Genomic DNA, 16,607 nt, shown 5'->3' with positions numbered 1-16,607 from the left:
AGAGCAGACATTACAGAAGATACCCAGATATCTCCAGTTCCTTTTTGGAACCAGTTTGCAATTCAATATCTTGTAAAATATTGGCCAGTCTGTCCATTGTGAAGGTTTGTCACAGGTGTAGTTCTCAGGGTCATTGAAGAGTAATGTTGATGAGATCCTGCAACCTATGTTGCTTTGTTCCTTCTGCCTGCAACCTTTGTTGCTGTTTTCCTTCTGTTTCTGTTCTCCTCTGGCTCTAGTTTACTTTTGACACCATGTCATATTTTGATACCAGATACAAACTGGCTACAGAGCTTCCTTTCATAGATATTAAGGACAGAAGGGACCATTTTGATCATCTAGTCTGACATCCTGCACAACGCAGGCCACAGAATCTCACCCACCCACTCCTGCGAAAAACCTCTCACCTATGTCTGAGCTACTGAAGTTCTCAAATCATGGTTTAAAGACTTCAAGGAGCAGAGAATCCTCCAGCAAGTGTCCTGTGCCCCATGCTACAGATGAAGGCGAAAAACCTCCAGGGCCTCTGCCAATCTGCCCTGGAGGAAAATTCCTTCCCGACTCCAAATATGGTGATCAGCTAAACCCTGAGTATATGGGCAAGATTCACCAGCCAGATACCCAGGAAAGAATTTTCTGTAGTAACTCAGATCCCACCCCATCTAACATCCCATTACAGGCCATTGGGCCTATTTACCATGAATAGTTAAAGATCAATTAATTGCCAAAATCATGTTATCCCATCATACCATCTCCTCCATAAACTTATTGAGTCTAATCTTAAAGCCAGATAGGTTTTTTGCCCCCACTGCTTCCCTTGGAAGGCTATTCCAAAACTTCACTCCTCTGATGGTTAGAAACCTTCATCTAATTTCAAGTCTAAACTTCCCAATGACCAGTTTATATCCATTTGTTCTTGTGTCCACATTGGTACTGAGCTTAAATAATTCCTCTCCCTCTCCAGTATTTACCCCTCTGATATATTTATAGAGAGCAATCATATCTCCCCTCAACCTTCTTTTAGTTAGGCTAAACAAGCCAAGCTCCTTGAGTCTCCTTTCATAAGAAAAGGTTTTCCATTCCTCGGATCATCCTAGTAGCCTCTCTCTGTACCTTTTCCAGTTTGAATTCATCCTTCTTAAACATGGGAGACCAGAACTGCACACAGTATTCCAGGTGAGGTCTCACCAGTGCCTTGTATAATGGTACTAAAACCTCCTTATCTCTACTGGAAATACCTCTCCTGATGCATCCCAAGACCGCATTAGCTTTTTTTCATGGCCATATCTCATTGGCGGCTCATAGTCATCCTATGATCAACCAATACTCCAAGGTCCTTCTCCTCCAACGTTACTTCTAATTGATGCGTCTCTGGCTTATAACTAAAATTCTTGTTATTAATCCCTAAATGCATAACCTTACACTACTCACTATTAAATTTCATCCTAATAGTATTACTCCAGTTTACTAGGTCATCCAAATCTTCCTGTTTGATATCCTGTTCTCCCTCTAAATTGGCAATACCTCCCAGCTTTGTATCATCCGCAAACTTTATTAGCACACTCCCACTTTTTGTGCCGAGGTCAGTAATAAAAAGATTAAATAAGATTGGTCCCAAAACTGATCCCTGAGGAACTCCACTGGTAACCTCCCTCCAGCCTGACAGTTCACCCTTCAGCAGGAGCCGCTGTAGTCTCCCTGTTAACCAATTCCTTATCCACCTTTCAATTTTCATATTGATCCCCATCTTTTCCAATTTAACTAATAATTCCCCATGTGGCACCGTATCAAACACCTTACTGAAATCTAGGTAAATTAGATCCACTGTGTTTCCTTTGTCTAAAAAATCTGTTACCTTCTCAAAGAAGGAGATCAGGTTGGTTTGGCATGATCTACCTTTTGTAAAACCATGTTGTATTTTGTCCCATTTACCATTAACCTCAACTACTTTCTCCTTCAAAAATTTTCCCAAGACCTTGCATACTACAGATGTCAAACTAACAGGCCTGTAGTTACCCGGATCACTTTTTTTTCCCTTTCTTAAAAATAGGAACTATGTTAGCAATTCTCCAGTCATATGGTACAACCCCTGAGTTTACAGATTCATTAAAAATTCTTGCTAATGGGCTTGCAATTTCATGTGCCAATTCCTTTAATATTCTTGGATGAAGATTATCTGGGCCCCCTGATTTAGTCCCATTAAGCTGTTTGAGTTTCGCTTCTACCTCAGATATGGTAATATCTACCTCCATATCCTCATTCCCATTTGTCATGCTACCATTATCCCTAAGATCCTGCCATGCCTAGATTATCCTTGACCTCCACTCCATCCTCAGTGCTTAGCGGTCCCACTTCTTCTTTCTTTGTTTTCTTCTCATTTATATGGCTACAGAACCTTTTACTATTGGTTTTAATTCCCTTTGCAAGGTCCAACTCTACTTGACTTTTAGCCTGTCTCACTTTATCCCTACATGTTCTGACCTCAATAAGGTAGCTTTCCTTGCTGATCCCTCCCATCTTCCACTCCCTGTGTGCTATAGTCCAACCCCCTGCTCAAAGCAGGACCAATCCCCAATCAAATCATCCCAGCCAGGGCTTTGTCAAGCCTGACCTTAAAAACTTCTAAGGAAGGAGATTCCACCACTTCCCTAGGTAACGCATTCCAGTGTTTCACCACCCTCCTAGTGAAAAAGTTTTTCCTAATATCCAAACTAAACCTCCAGCCACTGCTCCTAGACATGCATCATACCATGAATTGCAGAACATATTCATCCTCCAATCAGTGGTTAGAAATTTATTGATGATGAGAAAAAAAGTTTATACTGCAGGCTGATATTACAGTGTCCTGGGCCTGTGAATTAATTAACAGACTATACTCATTTTCTCAATGCTTTGCCTTGAAAATCCACATATACCAGATGAATGGGTAGATCAAGGGAGTAAGTTAATGTGTTTGAACTTCATACCAATAAGCTTCCCTGCTGCACTTTTGTCTGTGTTCTTATATGGATTTTGCTCCCTGTAGAAAATGAGAGAAAGGCTATATGAGTTGTCATAAATATAAAGGGAAGGGTAAACCCCTTTAAAATCCCTCCTGGCCAGAGGAAAAATCCTCTCACCTGTAAAGGGTTAAGAAGCTAAAGGTAACCTCGCTGGCACCTGACCAAAAGGACCAATGAGGAGACAAGATACTTTCAAAAGCTGGGAGGAGGGAGAGAAACAAAGGGTCTGTGTCTGTCTGTATGCTGCTTGTGCTGGGGCCAGAACAGGTATGGAGTCTTAGAACTTTTAGTAAGTAATCTAGCTAGGTATGTGTTAGATTATGATTTCTTTAAATGGCTGAGAAAAGAACTGTGCTGAATAGAATGAATATTCCTGTCTGTGTGTCTTTTTTGTAACTTAAGGTTTTGCCTACAGGGATTCTCTATGTTTTGAATCTAATTCCCCTGTAAGGTATCTACCATCCTGATTTTACAGAGGTGATTCCTTTACTTCTATTAAAAGTCTTCTTGTAAGAAAACTGAATGCTTTTCATTGTTCTAAGATCCAAGGGTTTGGGTCTGTAGTCACCTATGCAAATTGGTGAGGATTTTTATCAAATCTTCCCCAGGAAGTGGGGTGCAAGGGTGCGGAGGATTTTGGCGGGAAGGACGTGTCCAAACTACGTTTCTCAGTAAACCCAGTTAAAGTTTGGTGGTGGCAGTGGAAATTCTAAGGGCAAAGGGTAAAATTAATTTGTACCTTGGGGAAGTTTTAACCTAAGCTGGTGAAAGTAAGCTTAGGAGGTTTTCATGCAGGTCCCCACATCTGTACCCTAGAGTTCAGAGTGGGGCAGGAACCTTGACATGAATGAATGTGAAAAGTCACTTGTATTTATTGAGTTGAAACAAGAGAGGCCTGAGGTAAAGTCCCAGCTACCAATGTGATGCTTTGGCTTAGCAAATGTGATTCTCTCTCCCTCTACTGGCTGCTCCCAGCAGCTAGCTATTTAAGATAATGTTTTTTCCTTTAGCTCAACTGGACAGAATTATTCCACTGGCATTGCAGGGTGCAAACCTCACTGGTGGCCATAGTATGTCCATGTGTCTACAGTAGGTTACACAAATGCCTCTGATCTTTGGTGGAGGATGGACCTGGAATCCAAACCCAGGGCTGGACCTCAGTTTCACAAATGGCTCATATATTTTTAATAGATCTAAGCAAAGCCCTGGATTCAAACACATCCAGAACTTGGGGTGATCCAGATCTGAATTTTGAGGGCTGTACCTGTTTTGCTTTTAAAATCTTCAAAAGTGGATTTAAGAACATGCCAAAAAAAATTGACTGGGCCAAGTTTGTGGCCACATATGGTAATTCTAACCCAGTTGTCCCTTTTAGCAGCTGGATCACGACACAAGTTGTGAGGCCTTATTCTCCCCCAATTACCAGTGGGACTGAAAAGGAACTGCCTTGCACAGCCAGTTTTGGGGCTTATTTACCTCCTAGAAACCCTGGAAATTTTAGAGCCAGCTTCCCAAATAGGTAATAACACCTAGTACTTATAAAGTGCTTTTCTTCAGTAGATCTCAAAGTGCTTTACAAAGAAAGACAGCATCTTTAGCCCCACTGTATAGATAGGGAAACTGAGGCACAGAGAGGGCAAATAACTCACCCATGGTCACCCAGAAGCAGAACCAGGAACAGATCCTACAGCGTCTAAGTCCCAGGCTAGTGTGCTATCCACTAGGCAACACTGCCTCTCACTAGCACAGAGCTACATGAGTAAAGACCACTATATCTGAGGGTGCTCTAGCTGGGAAAGGACCTTCACAGAGGGATTCATTTGTCATGGCCACCAGATTTCTAGTGGGGTTAATCCCTGACTTGAGTCATAATCTATCTGCTTTATTTTTCGGTTGTAATCAGTGTTTGCATGAAACAGCACCTTCAACTTTAGGGCAGGGTAATTCTAAATCAAATGCTATATTCCTGCAGCTACTATGGGATGTGTTAAGAGATAGTATCCTCTTACCTTTGGTTTTTACATTGACATGCAGCTGAAAAGACAGAAAATGTTAGTGAAATGGCCTAAATGATTCGCTACAACATTAGTAAAGAAAAAGGGGAACATAAAGCAAACTAGGTATGAGGTAAAGAGGCAGGGTCTAGAGTTCTGACCTCATTTAGATTTAGGCTAGGACCATGTGTGCAAGTTTCAGGCCATACCAGATATTGATGTGAGTTTCACCAGCTGTTCTCATAAGAATTTGGTCCAAAATGTCACAAATTTCACAAGAGCAATTGGGCTTGTGAAATTTCTGATCTCTCAGGCCAAATCAGAGGCAGATCCCCTGTCAAGATTCCTCCCACACTCTGAACTCTAGGGTACAGATGTGGGGACCTGCATGAAAACCTCCTAAGCTTACTTTTACCAGTTTAGGTTAAAACTTCCCCAAGGTACAAATTAATTTTATCCTTTGTCCTTGGAATATCCACTGCCACCACCAAACTCTAACTGGGTTTACTGGGAAACGTAGTTTGGACACGTCTTTCCCCCCAAAATCCTCCCAACCCTTGCACCCCACTTCCTGGGGAAGGTTTGGTAAAAATCCTCACCAATTTGCATAGGTGACTACAGACCCAAACCCTTGGATCTGAGAACAATGAAAAAGCATTCAGTTTTCTTACAAGAAGACTTTTTCAGTAGAAATAGAAGTAAAGAAATCACCTCTGTAAAATCAGGATGGTAGATACCTTACAGGGTAATTAGATTCAAAACATAGAGAATCCCTCTAGGCAAAACCTTAAGTTACAAAAAAGACACACAGACAGAAATAGTTATTCTATTCAGCACAATTCTTTTCTCAGCCATTTAAAGAAATCATAATCTAACACATACCTAGCTAGATTACTTACTAAAGTTCTAAGACTCCATTCCTGTTCTATCCCCAGCAAAAGCAGCATATAGACAGACACAGACCCTTTGTTTCTCTCCCTCCTCCCAGCTTTTGAAAGTATCTTGTTTCCTCATTGGTCATTTTGGTCAGGTGCCAGCGAGGTTACCTTTAGCTTCTTATCCCTTTACAGGTGAGAGGATTTTTCCTCTGGCCAGGGGAGATTTTAAAGGGGTTTACTCTTCCCTTTATATTTATGACATCCCCCTTCTGGGTTAGGTTCTTTCCACAAATCAAAGCTGTAGGGACAGATTCCAAACTGGCAATTTGTGATCAAGTTACTTCACCTCAAAGCTACAGTTTATGCTGATTGCAGTTGGCCAGAATGCAACCCCTTCCTGGCATTCATCTTGATTCATAAATTATAAACAAAATCTAGCACAAGCCTCCTCCATGAGCTTTTTTGCTCCCAGGCCTCCTCCACAAGGACCACTCAGTTCACGCCCTAGGTCATCTCTTTCTAGAGCCAGTCCCACTTCTGTTCCATCTAGATGGGGTAAAAAGCCCAGTGCAACAGTGAATCAGAAAGATGCATTAATGTTTTCTAGCGGAATCTTCACCTGCTAACAGGTGGAATTTTCAGGCCAATGCTGCCAGAATGTTACAGGATTCAAATCCTAAACTGCTGAATTTGGGCTTTATTCACATGTGAAGTTCTGACATTGGCCCTTCTCGGAAAGAAATGTACTGCAAACATCTAACAGTGATTCTATCCTGGCTCCCTGAGCCTGTTTGAGAACATTATGGAACCTGGGGATTTCTTCTGAAGTTTGTCCTATCTATCTTCTAACAGGTGTAGGTGTTTACATACCTTTTGTTATTACTAGATACAGAACCAAGCACAGACCCAGGGTGGTAGGAATTGCAATTCCAAGTATCATTTGCAGTCCTAGAAGACCAAAGAAACATGAATATTTACAGAAAACAATAACTTTAGGCTAGAAATAAAGGGAAAGGGAAACTAGAATACTTTGAAGATGGCTGGTCCCTCAACAGCCAGACCAAAAATAAGTATCTAATATTATAAAGATGTCTGTCACAGGCCATTAACTGAATGATAGAATGAATTTTTAGAGCTGCTCAGACACCAGAATTAATGTTCTGTGGGAAAGTCTAACATTTCAAAATTTGTTTTAATTCCAAATTGGAATAAAAAGCCTCAAATTTTAAATTTCCTGCAAAAGAAAATTGCTAAAAAAATTGACCCTAAACTAGAGAAATATTTTGTTTTGATAATGTTAAATAATTTTGTTTTTGTTAAGGTAAAAGATAGGTTGAATCATCGTAATATATTCAATATAATATTAAATACAAGTCATATAAATAAAATGTTATAATCAATATTTATTTATATTTATATGATAATGTGTGTAACGTTATATAATGTGAAAGTCAAAATGATTCATCTGGACATTTTCCCTTCAAAATGTCATCAGAACTGATACTTTCCCATGAAACATTCTGATTTTGACAAATCTGAATTTTTCAATGAAAAACTGTTCTGTATTTTTGTTTTGTTTTGTTTCAACCAGCTCTATTTATTTTCATGTTCCCATTTGCAAATATCCTGAAATATGGGACCTCACTACGTGCTGCTGGGTACAGAAAACAAAAAACAAAACCCAAATTAAACTTTGACCTTTCCATCAGTAGTACCAGGAGGCCAGTGATTTATTGTTGGTTTCAACCCAGTCTGCAAAGAGCAAGGAGATAACCCGAGCTACAGCTGCTACTATATCTGTCCCTGGTTCTGATGGGCACTTAGTACAGGTGGACGTTTACATTGTAAACTGGCAAAGTCAGGTGGGAGGCCTAAGGAGAGTTCAGAAGCTGATGACTGGAGTGTGCGTGCCTTTCCTGACCCGTTGAGTGGACAGAACCAATTCAGCAAAAACAATGAGGAGTACTTGTGGCACCTAGAGACTAAAAAATTTATTTGGGCATAAGCTTTCATGGACTAGAACCCACTTCATCAGATGCATGGAGTGGAAAATACAGTAGGAAGATATATATACATAGTACACGAAAAGATGGGGGTTGCCTTACCAATTCTAACGAGACAATTCAATTAAAGTGGGCTATTATCAACAGGAGGAAGAATCACTTTTGTAGTGATAATCAGGGTGGCCCATTTCATCTGTTCAAATAGTTTGAAATGGGCCATGCTGATTACCACTACAAAAATGATTCTTCCTCCTGTTGATAATAGCCCACTTTAATTAAATTTTCTTGTTAAAATTGGTAAGGCAACCCCCATCTTTTCGTGTACTATGTATATATATCTGCCTACTATATTTTCCACTCCATGCATCTGATGAAGTGGGTTCTAGCCCACAAAAGCTTATGCCCAAATAAATTTGTTAGTCTCTAGGTGCCACAAGTACTCCTCGTTGTTTTTGCTGATACACATGAACACGGCTACGACTCTGAAACCAGAACCAATTCAGTAGCAGTGTTGTCCAGGTTGGAAGATTATCTGTGCATATTCTAGGCCCAGTTCTGTGCCAGACCAGATCTGGCTGGAGGTTCTAGCACTGGAAACTCTGCTTGGGACAGAGGCTGTAGCAGCACAAATTGGCCTCAAGGTCCTTTATTCTTGTTCAGAGTGATCCAGGAAGGCTCTAACTCAGCCCTCCCCTTAGAGCTCCCACTGGCAGAGCTACCATGGAGCACCCTGGTAAAACCTGGGGTTGGGGAAATACCATCTGCACTCCCTTGAGGTGAATCCTGCTGGGAAACAAACAGCCTTACTGTGGGAATGGCAGTGATGGTGATTTATACCCCATTGCACCAGGCTAACTGAATGCAGCCCATTCAATGGATGTCCTGTGTGTATACTCTTCAAGAAGAAGGGCAGCGAGTGAGAGGAAAAGATAACAGCTCCTACAGGAAGGAGCTCTGCTTTTCTGGAATTCACATCCTAGGGGGCACGTAAGGTGTAAATCCTGGCCCTGCTCAGCACTCAATGTTATAGCCACTCAAGAGCCTCCCACGTGGAAGTGGTGTGTTCCAGATATTAGCAGACCTGGATTCCAACCTTAGCTTTGTTTTATGATCTTGAGCAACTCCCTTTCCCTCTCTGTGCCTCAGTTTCCCAATAACACTCACTGTCCTGTTTGAAGTGCGACAAGATCTACAGATGGGAAGTGTTGTACAACAGCTAAGCGTGATTAAAAATATATCCAAATTCAGTACACGACTCTGCGGTCCTAATTCTGCCATCAGTGATGGCCTTTGAAATAATGCAAAAAGGTGGGCCAGGACAGTGGCCAGGGAGTTTCAGACGACGAATATTTCTCACCCAGCATTCAGCTGCTTTGCAGGACTGGGTCTGAAATGTCCATGTACTCTGGGATCTCCTCTTCAACAATGGCCAATGCTGGTGCTGGGAGGGCTGAAAACTACAGAATTGATTGAATAATATTTGTTGAATGATTTTCCAATTACTTTTGTGATATTTTGCCAATCTATTATTTGAAAAATATTCACTAGGATTTTTGCTGGGCGAAGGATGGCTCTGTGCTTAAAGCCATGGCTATAGCTTCAAGCCAGGTGGGTTCAAATCCCACAATGGAAATTTTTTAATCCATCTGATGTTGTCACAACCCAATGGCCCCCTCCCTCAAGTCCCCTGGGGAAGCAGATCAGTATTGTATGTTGCTAATGCTGTTGCAGGCATTGCAAAATGTTCTGGGAAGGGTTAAAGGTATGAGAGTGGAATGAAAGGTTCCTTTGTGGGTCTCAGGTGGCTGAGGGGGGAAAGGAACGGGTTAATTTGACAATTCAGCTTGGCCTATAGATAAAGAGAAAGCTGCTCTGCTTTCAGGGTCAAGAATCAACAGTCTGCCTTGCTCTGCATGTCAAGCACCAAAAAACACAGCTGGCTGTGAGAAATAAAGACAGAAGCAAAACAAAAGCAAAACAATTTGCAGGCCTGAGATTACACATTCGCGAAGGTTGGCCGCCCAGTGAAACTCAACAGTTCGCCTTTGTGACCCTGGAGCCGGTGTGTTTTGGGGGAAGCTGAAGAAGCCACAGAAGGCCAGTCTGGACTGGTACACCGAGCATGGAGAACAAAGGTCTCTGAAGGGGACGCCCCCAAGAGATCCCAGGGCTTAAAAACCCTCCCAAGAGCGGAAGCAAGTTGGAGACTTTTCAGCGGAACCCCGGATGACCTGTGCATAGGAAAGACTCCCGTCCATCCCCCTCCGTCTTCTGACAGTACACCTCAGGCCTGGCCAGCCTGGGGTAGCTTGAGTGTGAGTATGGAAGTGGGTTAGAGCTTGGGCACTAACACTTTTTCCTTCCTCCGAGTGACATGGCTGCGATTCCAGCACTCACCGCTGTTCATTTATTATTTAAATAAAGCTTTAAAATTTAGTCACATGGTGTGTTCCTGTATCTCCTCCCCAGAACGGTCCTGCAATCTCAGACTGATTGCCTGAGATCTTAGGCAGACTGGTAACAGAAATCTGTCACAATGTCTCAATCCGTAAAAGGGAGAAATAATATTTCCCTATGCTCTGCCAGAGAATAGTATAATAACCTATAAAGACTAGAATAGCTGGTCAAGATTGCACAATTATCGTGGTGACATTTACAAAATCTGAGATTCTTCTCTGTGATTTTCAGGGATGTCCCAGTTACATTATTTAAATCTGCTGTAGCTTAGCTGAAGTAAGTTCTCCATTTCTGGGTCTCTTTTATATAGCTCTTCACACAAGTATGATGTAGGTATGAAGCTCTATCAGATCAGAAAGGCAGCATTTTACAATCACTTTTCTCAGGGTTAAACTTTGACACAAGATGCCAGGTAGTGGAGAAACAGGGCTAGTGGGTGTCATTGGGCCACTCTACAATTACACAGATGTAGCTGTGGTCAGAAAAGGATGGCATGAAAACAAGAGGCAGCCCTGTTTTCATAGTCAACTCAAGTCAGTGCTCACCTGATGAGGAAATGCAGTTGCAGGCCGGCTGCTGCTGGAATGTAAAACTCAAAGCTTTGGGAGAAAAAATAAAGTTACTTTAGGGAAAAACATCATTTTTCCTTTCATCTGAAAATGATTCATAGCTGCAGAATTTCCATAAGGTGCCAATTCAGTTAGGGTTGTCATAGAACCATAGAATATCAGGGTTGGAAGGGACCCCAGAAGGTCATCTAGTCCAACCCCCTGCTCGAAGCAGGACCAATTCCCAGTTAAATCATCCCAGCCAGGGCTTTGTCAAGCCTGACCTTAAAAACCTCTAAGGAAGGAGATTCTATCACCTCCCTAGGTAACACATTCCAGTGTTTCACCACACTCTTAGTGAAAAAGTTTTTCCTAATATCCAATCTAAACCTCCCCCACTGCCACTTGAGACCATTACTCCTCGTTCTGTCATCTGCTACCATTGAGAACAGTCTAGAGCCATCCTCTTTGGAACCCCCTTTCAGGTAGTTGAAAGCAGCTATCAAATCCCCCCTCATTCTTCTCTTCTGCAGGCTAAACAATCCCAGCTCCCTCAACCTCTCCTCATAACTCATGTGTTCCAGTCCCCTAATCATTTTTGTTGCCCTTCGCTGGACTCTCTCCAATTTATCCACATCCTTCTTGTAGTGTGGGGCCCAAAACTGGACACAGTACTCCAGATGAGGCCTCACCAATGTCGAAAAGAGGGGAACGATCACGTCCCTCGATCTGCTCGCTATGCCCCTACTTATACGTCCCAAAATGCCATTTGCCTTCTTGGCAACAAGGGCACACTGCTGACTCATATCCAGCTTCTCGTCCACTGTCACCCCTAGGTCCTTTTCCGCAGAACTGCTGCCTAGCCATTCGGTCCCTAGTATGTAGCTGTGCATTGGGTTCTTCCGTCCTAAGTGCAGGACCCTGCACTTAGCCTTATTGAACCTCATCAGATTTCTTTTGGCCCAATCCTCCAATTTGTCTAGGTCCTTCTGTATCCTATCCCTCCCCTCCAGCGTATCTACCACTCCTCCCAGTTTAGTATCATCCGCAAATTTGCTGAGAGTGCAATCCACACCATCCTCCAGATCATTTATGAAGATATTGAACAAAACTGGCCCCAGGACCGACCCTTGGGGCACTCCACTTGATACCGGCTGCCAACCAGACATGGAGCCATTGATCACTACCCGTTGAGCCCGACAATCTAGCCAGCTTTCTACCCACCTTATAGTGCATTCATCCAGCCCATACTTCCTTAACTTGCTGACAAGAGTACTGTGGGAGACCGTGTCAAAAGCTTTGCTAAAGTCAAGAAACAATACATCCACTGCTTTCCCTTCATCCACAGAACCAGTAATCTCATCATAAAAGGCGATTAGATTAGTCAGGCATGACCTTCCCTTGGTGAATCCATGCTGGCTGTTCCTGATCACTTTCCTCTCATGCAAGTGCTTCAGGATTGATTCTTTGAGGACCTGCTCCATGATTTTTCCAGGGACTGAGGTGAGGCTGACTAGCCTGTAGTTCCCAGGATCCTCCTTCTTCCCTTTTTTAAAATTGGCACTACATTAGCCTTTTTCCAGTCATCCGGGACTTCCCCGGTTCGCCACGAGTTTTCAAAGATAATGGCCAATGGCTCTGCAATCACAGCCGCCAATTCCTTCAGCACTCTCGGATGCAACTTGTCCGGCCCCATGGACTTGTGCACATCCAGCTTTTCTAAATGGTCCCTAACTACCTCTATCTCCACAGAGGGCTGGCCATCTCTTCCCCATTTTGTGATGCCCAGCTCAGCAGTCTGGGAGCTGACCTTGTCAGTGAAAACAGAGGCAAAAAAAGCATTGAGTACATCAGCTTTCTCCACATCCTCTGTCAGTAGATTGCCTCCCTCATTCAGCAAGGGGCCCACACTTTCCTTGGCTTTCTTCTTGTTGCCAACATACCTGAAGAAACCCTTCTTGTTACTCTTGACATCTCTGGCTAGCTGCAGCTCCAGGTGCGATTTGGCCCTCCTGATATCATTCCTACATGCCCGAGCAATATTTTTATACTCTTCCCTGGTCATATGTCCAACCTTCCACTTCTTGTAAGCTTCTTTTTTATGTTTAAGATCCGCTAGGATTTCACCATTAAGCCAAGCTGGTCGCCTGCCATATTTACTATTCTTTCGACTCATTGGGATGGTTTGTCCCTGTAACCTCAACAGGGATTCCTTGAAATACAGCCAGCTCTCCTGGACTCCTTTCCCCTTCAAGTTAGTTGTGGATGAGGCTGGAGAATCCTTGCTTGGGCATTCCAGGAACTGTCTCCCTGGGGACAACACTTAGATGCTTTGGGAAAGCTTGTGTGTCCTGTTTCATGGCACACAAACAGAGAAATTAGATAAAGGCATAATACTCTTGTTGGAAGGTTGCAACATTATACCATTTATCTATTAGAATCCAGAACCCTAATACACAAGAACGAAAAACAGAGAGAGAAAAAGCAGACTGCTCCCTGAGACAGAAAGGCGTAACTCACTCCACCTTGGTCTAGGCTGCCTCTTTGCAGACTGATTGCTGCTGGACCCAGATTGCACACTTCCCTACAGATCCCCCTACCTGCAATCAGGACCAGGAAACCCCCCTGACATTTTAAATGACAGCCACAATTTTAGCAGAATTTTCAATATGTCACACTAGGAACCAGTAGCGCACTGATCCCTCCACCTTGGTGTTTGAGCAAGAAGCCAAACTATCTTCATAAAAGAGTTAAGCTATAGAAACACAAGGGAGCCACTCCAGCACACAGAACAACAGATAAGGAGAGCAGGGCCTTGCTTGTGCCTTAACAGCCCAGAACAGTTTCTGAGGCAAGCTTTCAGCTCTGCAGTAGCATATAACAGCTCTGTCTATGACAGGACAATTTTACTCATACTTTTCTTAAGGGGGAAACAAAGCCCAGTACTCACATACATGCCACAGACACAGTGTGAGAATCATTGGTGGAATCAGCATTCATTCAACTGCCTTCAAATTCTGCAGTGGCTTCTGCTCCCCAAGAACAAAGGGATCTGCTCTGAATCTTCTCCAAGTCCTTGGGTCTCAGACAAAGGAAAAGCTCTGTTCTGCAGTCTCCACTCTGTCTGATGTTCCTCACAGCCTAGGAGCTGCAGTGACTCAGTGCTGTGGGTCACCTTCTTCTCTGCAGGAGTCAGGCCAATGGGAAGCCACAGCTGGTTGCTGCTGTGTTCTGCTTTGCTCCTTGAGGTTTAGATGCTCTCTCCAGTGACCTTTCTCTTCTGCTTCTTGGGTTTAGATAGGGGACGAGCTGCAGTGGGTCTCCGGGTCTGAATCATTGATGCCCTGCACCTGGTGCTGTGTTTGCATCAGGGCAAAGAGCTACAAAAAGAAAAGGAGTACTTGTGGCACCTTAGAGACTAACCAATTTATTTGAGCATAAGCTTTCGTGAGCTACAGCTCACTTCATCGGATGCATACTGTGGAAAGTATGTATGAATGGAAAGTATGTATGTATTCATACATCCGATGAAGTGAGCTGTAGCTCACGAAAGCTTATGCTCAAATAAATTGGTTAGTCTCTAAGGTGCCACAAGTACTCTTTTCTTTTTGCGAATACAGACTAACATGGCTGTTTCTCTGAAAAAAGAGGATGGAAATGTTTCACATTCACTTTGTACTGGCGCAAATGACGGCACAAGGATCAGGATATCAGAAAATCAGGCTCCCTGTTCCCAGATCATCTCTGCTCATTCTGGTCTAGGTAAAGGGGAAGCTGCAGTCCCCAACTGTTCTCCCTGTTCTCTTGCTATGGTCAAGCCAGCAAATAAGTGGCAGCTGAGTGGTTGTTTCTGTTCCTTTGCGCTAAAATAGACAGAAAGCCACAGCTGCTCTGTGCTCTAGCGTCTCCGCTTTTCTGCTGTCTGTGTGAACCAGAAGGGACGCCACTGTCTCGGGATGAGAATGGAAACAGCTTTTCACCATCAGAGACTAAGACAGGGGCTCCATTCGTTAGGGATCAAATTCCCCCAACCTCAGGCCCAGGCACCACTTAGATGCCATGCCCATGACCTGCCAGCCTGGGCACATCTGTCAAGGTGGGAGCATCTCATTGGTTCATAGAGTGACACTCTAATATTCTCACCATTCTCTTCTAGCGACTTATTTACACAGAGTAACATTTGCTTCTGTTTTGTGAGCGCAAGCTGAACAGGGGCTTCGTTGAGCTGTGCCCAAGGACGCCCAGGGCTCTGGTTACAGCTAATTTAGCTCCCTGGAAGGGTATAAGTGGGTCCAGCTATTCCCTCCAATGTGCACTGCCTTGTTTCCCCTCAAGCATTGCCAGTCATGACCTCAACATGGAATTTATTTCCCATTGAGCCACCCATTCCCTCAGCTCTGACAGGCCATTCGAAATTCCACACAATCTTCTCTGGGCTTGGCTATTCTGAGAAGAGTCACAGAGGTTCAGGCCAAAAGGAGTCACCAGATTATCCAGTTTCACCTCCTGTGTATCACAGGTCACCAGCACCACCCAGCACCAGCACACTAAACGCAACAAACAAAATCAGATGAAAGTATTACAATCTGCAAGAGACTTAGAAAATTGTGTGCCACAAGCAGAGAATAGGAAGGATAGCGGTGCATCAGTACCCAAGGCTGCTGCAATGGCTGGGAACTGATTATATGAGAAATACCCAGATAATCCCAGCAAGTAACCCTCACTCCACACTGCAGAGGAATGGAAAAAACAAAAACCAACCAACCCCCCCCCCCACCCGCCGAAATCCCTGGCAATCTGAGCTGGGGAAAATTCCTTCCTGACCCCATTCATGGCAACCTGCTAGACCCTGAGCATATTGTGCCATCTGCAGATTTTGCTACTTCACTGTTCACTCCCCTTTCCAGATAATTAATAAACATATTAAACAACAGAGGGCCTAGTACAGACCCTTTAGGCACCCTCTATTCTCCTTAGTTTATCATTTATTCCTAGTCTTTGAGCCAGTTTCTGTGCCATGACAGAACTTTGCCTCTCACCCCAATGATTACTTAGTTTTAGCACTGTCAAGCGATTAAAAAGAATAATCAAGATTAATCACAGGATTAAAAAAATGTAATCGCGATTAAGTGCGCGATTAATCACACTGTTAAACAACAATAGAATACCATTTATTTAAATATTTTTGGATGTTTTCTACATTTTCAAATATATTGATTTCAGTTACAACACAGAATAAAAAAGAGAACAGTGCTCACTTTATATTTATTTTTGATTATAAGTATTTGCACTGTAAAAAACCCAAAATAAATAGTATTTTTCAATTCACCTAATACAAGTACTGTAGTGCAATCTCTTTATCATGAAAGTTGAACTTACAAATGTAGAATTATGTACAAACAAATGCATTCAAAAATAAAACAATGTAAAATTTTAGAGCCTGCAAGTCCACTCAGTCCTAATTCTTATTCAGCCAATTGCTAAGACAAACAAGTTTGTTTACATTTGCAGGAAATAATGCTGCCCGCTTCTTGTTTACAATAACACCTGAAAGTGGGAACAGGTGTTCACATGGCACTGTTGTAGCCGGCATCGCAAGATATTTATGTGCTAGATGTGCTAAAGATTCATATGTCCCTTCATGCTTCAATCACCATTCCAGACGACATGCGTCCATGCTGATGATGGGTTCTGCTCAATAACAACCAAAGCAGTACAAACCACT

This window comes from Lepidochelys kempii, chromosome 23, assembly GCF_965140285.1.
Source record: "Lepidochelys kempii isolate rLepKem1 chromosome 23, rLepKem1.hap1, whole genome shotgun sequence".
Lineage (NCBI taxonomy): Eukaryota > Metazoa > Chordata > Testudines > Cheloniidae > Lepidochelys > Lepidochelys kempii.
This window is presented reverse-complemented; position numbering follows the sequence as displayed.